Consider the following 13,336-nt stretch of genomic DNA (forward strand, 5'->3'; position numbering starts at 1 on the left):
AGAGAATAAAACGCTATATAGACTTGTCATAGTTTAATCATTTCCATAAAGCTTGAATTTACACAAGCATGTTCTAGACGTAGCACACAGGATTGTGGGAATCAATCGAGGCAAAATCAAGCAATATCGGTGCGCACTGCAGTAAAACTTGATACAGATCTCAAAGAATTGTCTTCATGCTTGGAAACCTCCAGGGACCTCAATCGAAAATGTGCCACTCGTTACTTCGGTAGGTGGAGTCTCGAGCTATCGAAATCTGCAAGTTTACACAACCAAATAATCTAGCCTCTTGAGTCTTCTTCGATATGTCTCTGGAAAATGTATCGTAATGTAAATAAGCCCTAAGTGATATTCAGGGAATACCACACTGCACCACAGTTTTAGCCATATACTTTAACCATAGTGAATGGTGGTGATAACCAAGATGTAGGAAAATGTCTTTATCTAATTTGTTATTGTCATGAACCGTCTTTTGGCAAAAGTTGTGGTGGATTCATCCTTTCTGCAAATAGTAATTGAAGATGGATGATGTGGTGGTAATGTAAGAATCCAAAACCAAATACTGAGCCTATTCAATTACCTAATAATTGAAAATAAACAGTCAACATTGACTGTAGTCTCTAACTGAAAAATAAAGTACAAGGGGTTAGTAGTGGTAGTTGTTTGTGTTTGGTAAAATAAGGAAATATAAAGTTTCTAATATATAGTTGTTGACTTGTTTTGTCTTTGGCCAGGTAAACATTCTAGTTTAACTATAATCGGATTGGGTTAAACTTGATTCATGAATTAGCTTGTTCTGGCCATTTTTATTCCATAACCACATAGGTCTTAACAATTGCTTTAACATATTGTTATACATTACGTTTGTTTACAGTGGTTAATGGCAGGCTTTTTCCCCAGAGTTGTCTCCTGACAACCCGCCAACTAGTTATGATGATCTGGTTTAGGTTTATGATCTTTCAATGATTTGATTTGCAACTACTATACTCCAGTCCACTGTATTTACTATTGTCTGCTATGTGTGCCATAAGAGCAACAAGACATTTTTTGGACTCAATACTCAAAAGCCCAGTCTTTCCTATACATAATGTGGGGGAGACTTGGTCAAATTCCTCTTAATCTTTAAAGGACTGGACTGCTGAGCCCTTTTTCACAGAGCATGGGAGTTCTCCCTCCCTCTGTTTGGAATTGTTCATCAATCAAGTATCCGGATTGCATGGTTTTTGCTGGAATTGCTAGAGTTGTATTAAATGATAGAAAAAAAGCCCCTAATCTTATGTTTGTTAGATACTCACATTTTATACAAATTATCTGAACCGAAAACATTTCTTGACTATCTTGCTCATTAAGTATATTTTTTTTTTGTTTTGAGTTTTGTCCTTCCTTTGCTGTGTTATTTGCATCATAAATGATAAATAGTGTAATCAGGTTGAAGGATAAAGACAGTTAAATGCGAAATAGTGTACTTTGTAATACTTTGTTGTCTTAACAGTACATTTTCTCCCGTAAAGATCTGCTGTAGGGGAAACTACGCCACTGTCCACCCCACAGCCTCTGTGTTTTTGTGTTCACAAAACGGAGGTGATGAGTGTCAGCCCACATTGTAAAAACAAATTGCATCCATATCTGCTGGTCTATATCACGTGCAGTGATGTCAGAGGGAAGAAAACATTGTTTTTCTCAGTAACTGCTTTGTTGTAATATTGCAAGTAAACATGAAAACTTAAGGATTGCAGCTTTCAGACTTGAACACGCTGTCCCCTCTGCCTTTGTCCCTATGAGACAATCTTGTATTTGATATCTGGCTACGTTTTAAATCCTGAGAGTTCTATTTTGGTAGATTCTGCAGAGACAACATTTTAACTGAGAACTCCACCGAACGTTTTTTGTATTGGTGCTTAACTCTGACTTTTTCATGGTCTGGATTTTTTCAGCTGTAACTCAGATGTTTAAGGACTGATTCTGTATATGTTTACATAGTAGTATATTGGTGTTGAAATTAGGTTATATTATGAGGTTCTGTCAACCCTTTTCACTAACAACCCATGACAAGACATGTATTAGCCAAATCGTTTTATTTCGGAAGGTGAAAGATGGGACTTTGATGTAACTCCTCCCAAATTCATAAAGAAAGCTACTGATGCAAGGACTGAAAGTCCATTAGAGCAACTGATCTATTCTCAGAAATATTTTGAAGCTATGCATTGTTTGTTTATGACCGGTCTATATAATGAGGTATACAACCATAGATTTGATGTTATAAAATAATCAAAGTAGCCGTTGAAAGATATTTTACAGATTGCAACTTTAACTGTAACATGTAAACCATCAATTCTTTTTGGTGAAGGGTCTACATTTATTGTTTTAATCCAGCAGTGAAGTATGTTCTCATGCGACTATTCTACCTCCATCACCATGTCGCAAGCAGGCATGCTAAGTCTGACTATCACTGTAGCGCACACCCCATCAATAGCCCATTTGACTAAAATAATCTACATTTTTGGGTGCTGGCATGCCCGTTGGGCAATAACATATCAAAAGTTCCATGAATATCTGATCTGGTAATTTCGGTGGAGTTCTCTTTCTGATAGAATGCATCATATATATCATCTCCCTTTTTATCAATAATTGATTCATACCACTTTGGATACTCTGTCTTGATATTGCCACTAAAATTGTGTGGGAATGTTTTTGGTTTTAACAACAGTACCTTTCCAAGAGCATGGAATTGTTTTGTGAAATCTGTGAGCAAGACCGAAATGTGTACATTTTTGAATTTATAACACTATTCAAATGCTTCTTACACAAATTTGACAAGTATTTTAAGTAACCCTCATAAGCAACAAGGTTGAAAAAAATATCAGTTTTTGCTTGTTCTCGAGAAAGGGGATTTAAATGGTAATATCTATGATTATTTTAGTGTATGCATAACTGTCAGTCATACTGCAAAACGATTTGTTCAATTGTGAATTGTTTTTGTCTTACACTGAATTTGTTTATTTTATTCTCTGAGAAATGTTTTCGACCAAGTGTCAGTGTTTTCTTTTCAGAGTTCTATCTGCTTTATTTGGAGTGAATATTCATTGTGGACTGTGTTGTTTGAGTGATATTTCATGTTTTATATTTTTTACTTGATTTTGTAATTATTTTAAAATATTTCACAATAAATAAACATATGGCACTTGGTGCAAAAATATATATTTAAATAATATTTTGCATGTGCACTAACTGTTTCATTGAACTGCATTAATTGTAAATAAAAGAAGGTTGATGCCTGAGATCAAACATTTCCTCAACTGTTCCTTTCATTCTTCTTACTCTACTTATACTTCTATAGTACAATCTTTCCCCAACTTAGTACATAAGTAATATTAGCGAACAGAAGAAGACCGTCTACCATCCTTGAGACTTTCAGTTTTTATGCCATTTTAAGGAAGCTGGCAAAAAGTTAGGCTGTATATAAAGATGACAAAAGTAAGGAAGTACCTCCAGTATTTTAACATTTTCACCAAGACACTCTCCAAGCTATTCAAATATTGTTTAGCGAAACAGAATATTTAGATTTATTTAAAAGGTCAATAACCAATACATGGTAAACCTATGCTTTTAGCACACATTCATTTTTACAGACAGTATTAGTCTTTTGCTTCTTTAAACGGAAGGTCTAGCTGAAGACTACTTCTCTGATCACATGAGGTTTTTTTGTTAATTGGTTGTTTATTTTAATGCTTTTAAAATACTCAATTGCATGCTGTTTTTTAAATTCAAAACAAAATTGCAAAGTCATGTGTATATGGAGGGATAAAATGCATGTACTTCCAGCAGAGAGAAGTCAATTAGGGTGTGGGGAGGTCCCACAAGTATATGCATCAGCTAACCAAGAGCAGCCTCACGGCAACCCCACCCGTCACAGATCTAACAATAGTTAAGTCAGGCGTGAGAGGGAAAGATTTCTTTAAGGTGTATTTAAGCAGCTTTCTATGGTTTGACAATTACATGTAACTATGTTTGGAGACCCTGATGGTTTTGATTTTGCTGTATGCAATACAGGGGGACTGCTGGAGCTCCCTGCTTCTCAGGCAGGGTTGTGGGTCTTCCACATTCTATTAAATGAACATTCAGACACTCAGACTTATCACATTTAGTTGCTTTACAATTTTGGACTGAAATTGATTTGTGATTAAAAAAATTATTGTGTGATCTACACTAAATATTATGTAAATATATTCTTTATTTTTGTACTAAAATATAGGGTTATGTAAGCCTAAATTGGTTCAAGAGTAAAATGTGGCTTTACTATTCATAATACTTGGACTCAGTTTATGAAATAACTTTCCTTAAGTCCCTCTTTTTGTGATGAAAAAAAATAAATCCTAAATGATAGCTTGAAAAGAAAAGGCAAATATACATAATACAAATATTCCAAAAATAGGGGCCCCTGAGTAGAGCTGTGTTTGAAGTAACTACCATGCAGAACAGCTGAATAATGGCAGTAAAGAGTTTATATCCACATACAGTGGGGAGAACAAGTATTTGATGCACTGCCTTTTGCAGGTTTTCCCACTTACAAAGCATGTTGAAGTCTGTCATTGTTATCATAGGTACTCTTCAACTGTGAGTGACGGAATCTAAAACAAAAATCCAGAAAATCACATTGTATGATTTTTAAGTAATTAATTTGCATTTTATTGCATGACATAAGTATTTGATACATCATAAAAGCAGAACTTAATGTTTGGTACAGAAACCTTTGTTTGCAATTACAGAGATCATACGTTTCCTGTAGTTCTTGACTAGGTTTGCACACACTGCAGCAGGGATTTTGGCCCACTCCTCCATACAGACCTTCTCCAGATCCTTCAGGATTCGGGGCTGTCGCTGAGCAATAAGGACTTTCAGCTCCCTCCAAAGATTTTCTATTGGGTTCAGGTCTGGAGACTGGCTAGGCCACTCCAGGACCTTGAGATGCTTCTTACGGAGCCACTCCTTAGTTGCCCTGGCTGTGTGTTTCGGGTTGTTGTCATGCTGGAAGACCCAGCCACGACCCATCTTCAATGCTCTTACTGAGGGAAGGAGGTTGTTGGCCAAGATCTCACGATACATGGCCCCATCCGTCCTCCCCTCAATACGGTGCAGTCGTCTCACCAAGCTGCTTGCCTGTTGTCCTGTAGCCCATTCCAGCCTTGTGCAGGTCTATAATTTCATCCCTGATGTCCTTAAACAGCTCTCTGGTATTGACCATTGTGGAGAGGTTGGAGTCTGTTTGATTGAGTGTGTGGACAGGTGTCTTTTATACAGGTAACGAGTTCAAACAGTTGCAGTTAATACAGGTAATGAGTGGAGAACAGGAGGGATTCTTAAAGAAAAACTTACAGGTCTGTGAGAGCCGGAATTCTTTCAGGTTGGTAGGTGATCAAATACTTATGTCATGCAATAAAATGCTAATTAATTATTTAGAAATCATACAAGGTTATTGGCCAAGATCTCGCGATACATGGCCCCATCCATCCTCCCCTCAATACGGTGTAGTCGTCCTGTCCCCTTTGCAGAAAAGCATCCCCAAAGAATGATGTTTCCACCTCCATGCTTCACGATTGGGATGGTGTTCTTGGGGTTGTACTCATACTTCTTCTTCCTCCAAACACGGCGAGTGGAGTTTAGACCAAAAAGCTATATTTTTGTCTCATCAGACCACATGACCTCTGGATCATCCAGATGGTCATTGGCAAACTTCAGACGGGCCTGGACATGCGCTGGCTTGAACAGGGGGACCTTGCATGCGCTGCAGGATTTTAATCCATGTGTTACTAATGGTTTTCTTTGAGACTGTGGTCCCAGCTCTCTTCAGGTCATTGACCAGGTCCTGGCATGTAGTTCTGGGCTGATCCCTACAAGGTGAGATCTTGCATGGAGCCCCAGACCGAGGGAGATTGACCGTCATCTTGAACTTCTTCCATTTTCTAATAACTGCGCCAACAGTTGTTGCCTTCTCACCAAGCTGCTTGCCTATTGTCCTGAAACCCATGCCAGCCTTGTGCAGTTCTACAATTTTATCCCTGATGTCCTTACACAGCTCTCTGGTCTTGGCCATTGTGGAGAGGTTGGAGTCTGTTTGATTGAGTGTGTGGACAGGTGTCTTTTATACAGATAATGAGCTCAAACAGGTGCAGTTAACACAGGTAATGAGTGGAGAACAGGAGGGCTTCTTAAAGAAAAACTAACAGGTCTGTGAGAGCTGTAATTCTTACTGGTTGGTAGGTGATCAAATACTTATGTCATGCAATAAAATGAAAATTAATTATTAATCTTCATCTTATTTAAAAATCATAATGTGATTTTCTGGATTTTCTTCTCTCACAGTTGAAGTGTACCATGCTTTGTAAGTAGGAAAACCTGCAAAATTGGCAGTGTATCAAATACTTGTTCTCCCCACTGTATGACTGCATTATAGTATGTAATGCTGCTAACCTGGTTTATACCAGACACTAGGACTGGGATTTTTCAGTAGGAAAATATCTAACACAAGGCCAAATCTACACAGGAGTTGCTTAGGAAGAATACAGTTTCTGAGTTAACTTTTAAATTCTATGGCAAAACTTCCCTAAATTACTTTCTAGCCATGACCCCCAACAACTTGACAAGGATAAAGAACAATATGAAAAAATACATATTCCAATAACTAGGTGTGCAGATGTTTCTCTGAGTATTTCTTATAAAGGTTGAGATGCCAAGAGTGTTTGCTCCTATTAAAACTAGGGATTTTTTGGATGACTTAACATCTGTAGCAACTATTGCTTGAGTTGTCACTTCAGTACTTGTTTTGGCTGAGTCTAACAGCTGGAGGTAAGCTCTGGGTAGGGCTTCAGGACTCAAGTACTTGATTATATCAGCTGCTGGATGATTCTTCTAGATGAAGCAGAAACAATTATTCATGAAAAGCAATGTCTCCTTCTGGCACATTCTAGCTTAGTCCTCATGAACTGTCAATCATGGGTGGAAAAAAAGCTCTAGGTCTGATTGGCTAAGGAACCAGTTACATTCAAAATAAAATAATGCTTAACAGTAACCCATTACTTAACCTATTTTACGAAAGAACATTCAGACCTTAATAGCATGACTGGATACATCTAAATGCCCTTTCTTTTCCATGGTACTTTGGCTCACATTTGATCCCCTGACATTCCTTGCACTTTTAGACAAACTTCTTATTCATGTTGAGTGGCACCCATGAAACACTATCCTTCCCCATCAATAGCCCATTTGGCAAAAATAATCTAAATTTTCTGGGTGCTGGCATGCCCGTTGGGCACTAACATATCAAAAGTTCCATGAATATCTGATCTGGTAATTTCGGTGGTGTTCTCTTTCTGATAGAATGCATCATATGCAGTGGGGAGAACAATAATTTGATACACTGCCGATTTTGCAGGTTTTCCTTCTTACAAAGCATGTAGTGGTCTGTAATTTTTATCATAGGTACTCTTCAACTGTGAGAGACGGAATCTAAAACCAAATCACATTGTATGATTTCTAAATAATTAATTAGCATTTTATTGCATGACATAAGTATTTGATCACCTACCAACCAGTAAGAATTCTGGCTCTCACAGACCTGTTCGTTTTTCTTTAAGAATCCCTCCTGTTCTCCACTCATTACCTGTATTAACTGCACCTGTTTGAACTCATTACCTGTATAAAAGACACCTGTCCACACACTCAATCAAACAGACTCCACCCTCTCCACAATGGCCAAGACCAGAGAGCTGTTTAAGGACCTCAGGGATGAAATTGTAGACCTGCACAAGGCTGGAATGGGCTACAGGACAATAGGCAAGCAGCTTGGTGAGACGACTGCACCGTATTGAGGGGAGGATGGATGGGGCCATGTATCGTGAGATCTTGGCCAACAACCTCCTTCCCTCAGTAAGAGCATTGAAGATGGGTTGTGGCTGGGTCTTCCAGCATGACAACAACCCAAAACACACAGCCAGGGCAACTAAGGAGTGGCTCCGTAAGAAGCATCTCAAGGTCCTGGAGTGGCCTAGCCAGTCTCCAGACCTGAACCTAATAGAAAATCTTTGGTTGGAGCTGAAAGTCCTTATTGCTCAGTGACAGCCCCGAAACCTGAAGGATCTGGAGAAGGTCTGTAGGGAGGAGTGGGCCAAAATCCCTGCTGCAGTGTGTGCAAACCTGGTCAAGAACTACAGGAAACGTATGATCTCTGTAATTGCAAACACAGGTTTCTGTACCAAATATTAAGTTCTGCTTTTCTCATGTATCAAATACTTATTGCAATAAAATGCAAATTAATTACTTAAAAATCATACAATGTGATTTTCTGGATTTTTGTTTTAGATTCCATCACTCACAGTTGAAGAGTACCAATGATAAAAATGACAGACCTCTACATGCTTTGTAAGTGGAAAAACCTGCAAAATCGGCAGGTTATCAAATAATTGTTCACCCCAATGTTCTGCAAATGATACCCCAATCCACATTAGATCCTCATCTGCAAAACGTTTAGATAAAAATGTATTTTGAGCAGATTCAGTTGTTAGGGAAGGTTAGTTGCTTCCGACTGGAAATAATGCATCAATAAAATCTCCCAAACTCACATATGGACGCAAATGTGGTCTCTTCGTCAAGGTTCTATTTAGCAGCAATGGGCACAATTAATATTTTTCTATTTCAAAACACTGCTAACATTAGCATCATGCCTTTAAAAAAACATAACTTATAACAGTATTACTTCCAGTGACAGTCCGAGCCGAAGGGTCAAAGCTTTCATGAGTAACAGAAATAATAATGTCTTTCAGAATCATCGAGCCCTGAGGGAATCAAGCAGAGCAGCTGCAAAGGTTTGTAACATGGCAATAATTCCTGTGGCCCCACCCACCCCCAAATACTTTGTGAAATATGACTTCATTGTGTCTTAAGTGCTTTCACTTTAAAATTGGACACGTGGGGTGTTGGACACAGGACCCTTCACTGGGTCTGTCCAAAAGAGGCCAGCAATGGCGCTTGTGGTGCTGGCAATAGCAGACAGGTTACCTCCTTCTCATTCTGGGTGAACTCTCAGGTGCAACCGAGCCAGACTCATTGAAGCAAATGGCTTTGTGTCCACCTCTGGAATTATGAGGCAGAGAGGACAAAAGACGCGGAAGGGCTGGCATACAATATGATTCCAGTGCACTCCACTGTCCACCTGTATGCAAATAAGGGACATAGCCTGGCCAGTGAGTAGAAAGGAAATTGGAGAAGCCTAGAAAACTTCCTGTGCTGGGGCTAACGCAAAGAGGAACCAGCTGGCTTAGCGTAGCCTTTAACCATGCTATGCTAGGCCTGGCGAAACTGTGTTTAAAGGGATGGAACGCCAGTGTAAATCCATAACGCCTCACAACAGGGACGTCGCTAGACATATTTTAGGGGGCTTTAGCCAGAGTGCCTTTAATAGTCATATTTGATCAGTGTCTAACACAAACTATGAGACAGGTATACTTTTAGCCAACCTTGACCAAAAATAACCTTATTTTGATAGATTTCACACCCGTTATAAAAATAGGTTTTAGGGAGTATGCCCAGACCCCCAAAACGAGGCTTAGCCACCCCATCCATGATTTTCTAGTGACGTCCCTACCTCATAACATGCCAATCCAATCAAATGCCATGCTTGGACAGAGCTCCCAAATTTGCTCACTATATTTTTGTCTAAATTTATATTACGGAACCTAATTGTGGTCTTTGGTATACAAAATAACTATATTTTACATAGCATTGATTATCGAACCATCCTGAAATCAATGAGCAGAAACTGTAATCATTTTCAATTTGTTTTGCAATTATTTAGTAATTAATGTGACCAGTCACTTTTTGTTCTATTGAAATCAAAATTAAATAGATGAACAATATAAAACTAATATAATTATAGAAATGACCTTCTCTACATGTTCAAGCTTAAACAGACAGGGTCCAAACATGATGAAATGTAATTTACACTTTAGGGTACCAAGATTATATTTTTGGGGGAGGACTATATAATTTGCATCCAACTGCTAATTAACTTTTTTTGGGCCCAACAGTTGCTGAGCTAGAGGAAGTGAAGAAGGGTCTGCTTTTACATTTTAGCATGTAGCATGTATGCAAAACAACATACAATTTAACTGCATCATTAATGCGACCGGACTTCATACTAGCGGAATTCAAACTAGCTTTAAAAGATAATACAGAACCTGTAAACTGAATGGTTTTTGCTCCTGTGGCAGTCTTCTACTTAAGTATAAGAGACGTGCAAATGATGTGATATATCCAGAGAATATCCGATCCAAACAAGGACTGGAGCAGTGTTCAAAGTTCCATTGTATTTAAAAATGAGACGTCTTTGCTATCTTCGCATGAAATGCTCAACTGTAACATACTCTTACAAGGGAAATTCTTGTAAGACTTTCCTCATGGTTAAGGTTGTGTGACTAGCTCTTTGTTTCTTATGCTAGATCAGCTCTGGGCAAGATATTGTGTAACAACATTGGGGGCATGTTAAAAGAAAGGAAACAAGTTGGATTTGAGGAACTCGTTAGAACATTTATAACTGCTGAATAGTGATGTGCAGTTCACAAATTATACATTTTCTTAGATACATTTTTTATATTGACTTGTAAATTGTTTTTTGACTTGTTCAGTGTAATAGTTTACAGCATTGACTTCAACAGCAGGATCACTGGCAGAATTCATTCAAGGCCCGCAGGCTCAGTGGTCCAACCAGAAAATGTGCAGAGAAAGAAATCACACTGCCGGCAACATTTAGAATGGATAATGCAAGAATGAATACAGTTCATTGATTATTAAATGTTATGTCGACATAGCTTTGTATGACCAAAGCATACAAACAACCTGAGAACTAACTGGTGGTTGCTCTGTAAATGCGTTTTTTAATTGGGTTGGTGCTAGTGGTCGTTTCCTGGTTGAGGGAGCACATCCTTGTCATAAAAGCAACATAACTGCAAAAAGAAATGTCCTATAAATACTGTATGTTGGGAAACCACGTTGTTTGGTTGTGAGATGAAAGGCCAACATGTTTGGGTCACCCAAGTCCTGAATGGTTGGAGTTAGAGAAAGCAGAGGGGTGCATGAAAAAACCTTATGTTTTTCCATGGGTTCCTTGGCCATAAGGGTATGGTAATAAAATATGGGGCCTGCAGCCAGAAGCAGCAACACTGCCTTTACAGTGGTTATTGGTTTTGGTAAATCCTTTATGTAAGGTAATTTGTAGATTTTGTTTCAACTGTCAAACTGCAATATAATGGATTTCAAGCGCACCCATTTTCTCAGCTTTGTTCCTCTCCTTGCTTTCATTAACCCTTTTTGAACCTGGAAGAGGATGTGAGGGTTCTTAACCAATTTAAACAAAGCTGCTTTTAGGTTGTCTCGGGATAGGATATCCTGCACAAGCAAATGGCTCTTTCTGGTTACATGGGGACAGCCCACGCTGATCTCAGTCCAGGGGCTTAAGGTTCAAAGAGTGCTATCATTTGCAGAACATAACTGCCTCTGGTAGGTGGCCTTTTGAAACAAATTATGAATACCTTAGATGAGAGAGAGATCTGAGTTCAACACGGGTGCTCCATGTAGCCAAAACAATGAATTGAGCACATCATTATTCAATTTGAACTTCAGTATCCCCAGTTCTTGATAGGTCCTCACAATAAAACACAGACCCATCTAAATGCACCTTACTTCTGTGTTCTATAATAAGCTTGAGGCTTAGCGTTTCCAACACCCTAAAGAAAGAGATTTTTTTTTTTCTCATGCTTATCATTCTCCTGCATTTACACTCAAGAAGATCCTTCTTCTTGACTGTAAATGCTTTAATCAGAACAGGTTTTACAAGCTCTCATGCAGACATTTACTCTCGCTCATACACAGATACACACAGTATGAGGTAGGCGAAAAGGTCAGCAAGCTCCATGCAAATCAGATCTGTAGATCTAAGGCCTCACATCCACTAATAAGGACACAGTTTGATGTTCACCAGTGTACTACATAATGTGCCAATTTTGCAGACACAGATTAGGCCTAGTCTTGGACTAAAAACATTTAACTCAATGGAAGAAATTCTAGGTCAATTGAGACTCTCCATTACATTGCACTATACACCTCTAAGTCTCCTCAAAACCATTGACAATTGCAACTGCAGTGTCCTCAATGAAAAGTGATCAATTATGTGGTATGGATAGCTATTCACATAAATGTAACAATGTGTTTTCTGGTCTTTGTCCATTCCTGTCTTAAATGCACTGATGAATCAATGCTCTTCCTAGTCTGTTGCATGCCTAAATGTAATTACTATGTGAATTTATCACTCAGTCTTTTAAATTGTGATTTCCAGATACTAGCCAAGCTTCCAGGCATCCTTGTAGAGTGCTCTTCAATTGCTCCAGCAGCTGACCCCCAGATCCCAGCAAAAAAAATGATGCACCCTTCTCCTTTGCTGCAACATGACTCACTGGACTGTTGGAGCAATAACTTTACCGGGCAGAGTGGGATTGATTCATGAGTTACACTTTATTTTGAGAGTCCCATTTTCATCTGTAGATGTTCTATGTATAGTAATACTATAAACAAACCTTCAACTAACTTTAAATAAACTATTGGTTGATAAACAATTGCTTGCTTAGGCTAGGTTTAGAATAAGGTTTAGGGTAAGGATTAAGGTTAGGGATAGAATAAAGGTTAGGTTTAGTAGATAGTTATATTATAGATAGTCAGTAGATAGTCAGTAGACAATCTGTAGAGCATCTACAGGGCACAGTTTTGGGACTCTGTTTCCGATTCTTCTATTAGTTGTAAAAGTAAAATTGCAATTTCAGATTGGCTTCAGTTTCTGAACCGTTAGTTAGGATTTATGTTTCAGATACAGTTCTGTCTTTGAGGGAACCAGTAAAATGATTCCCTATTTTCTATATCCCTTAAACGAAACCTAACCTTAACGTCAATAAATCAATAATCTAACAATTTGTTTTAAACTTAGTCAATAAGGCTAACCCCTAAGCCTAAGTAGAAATTTTATTTTTGAGTTCTTCTGCTCCCAACATAGTAAAACCTGGATTACACACACCTGATGCCAATGGAAAAGGGTGAGGGTACCACTTTTGCATTTGTAATGTGTATGCTCCCAAAATCATTGCTGGTGAATGGATGTTGTGAAACACTATCATTCCACAATTACTGGAGATACTGTATCATATAATGGTCCTTTAATCAACTGAGGAATCAATTCACAGCACGGCAGAAAGGCCAAGTCAGATTTCTTTGAAAACACACTGTCTGGTTGTAAAGAGAA

The sequence above is a fragment of the Esox lucius genome, chromosome 18, assembly GCF_011004845.1.
Source record: "Esox lucius isolate fEsoLuc1 chromosome 18, fEsoLuc1.pri, whole genome shotgun sequence".
Lineage (NCBI taxonomy): Eukaryota > Metazoa > Chordata > Actinopteri > Esociformes > Esocidae > Esox > Esox lucius.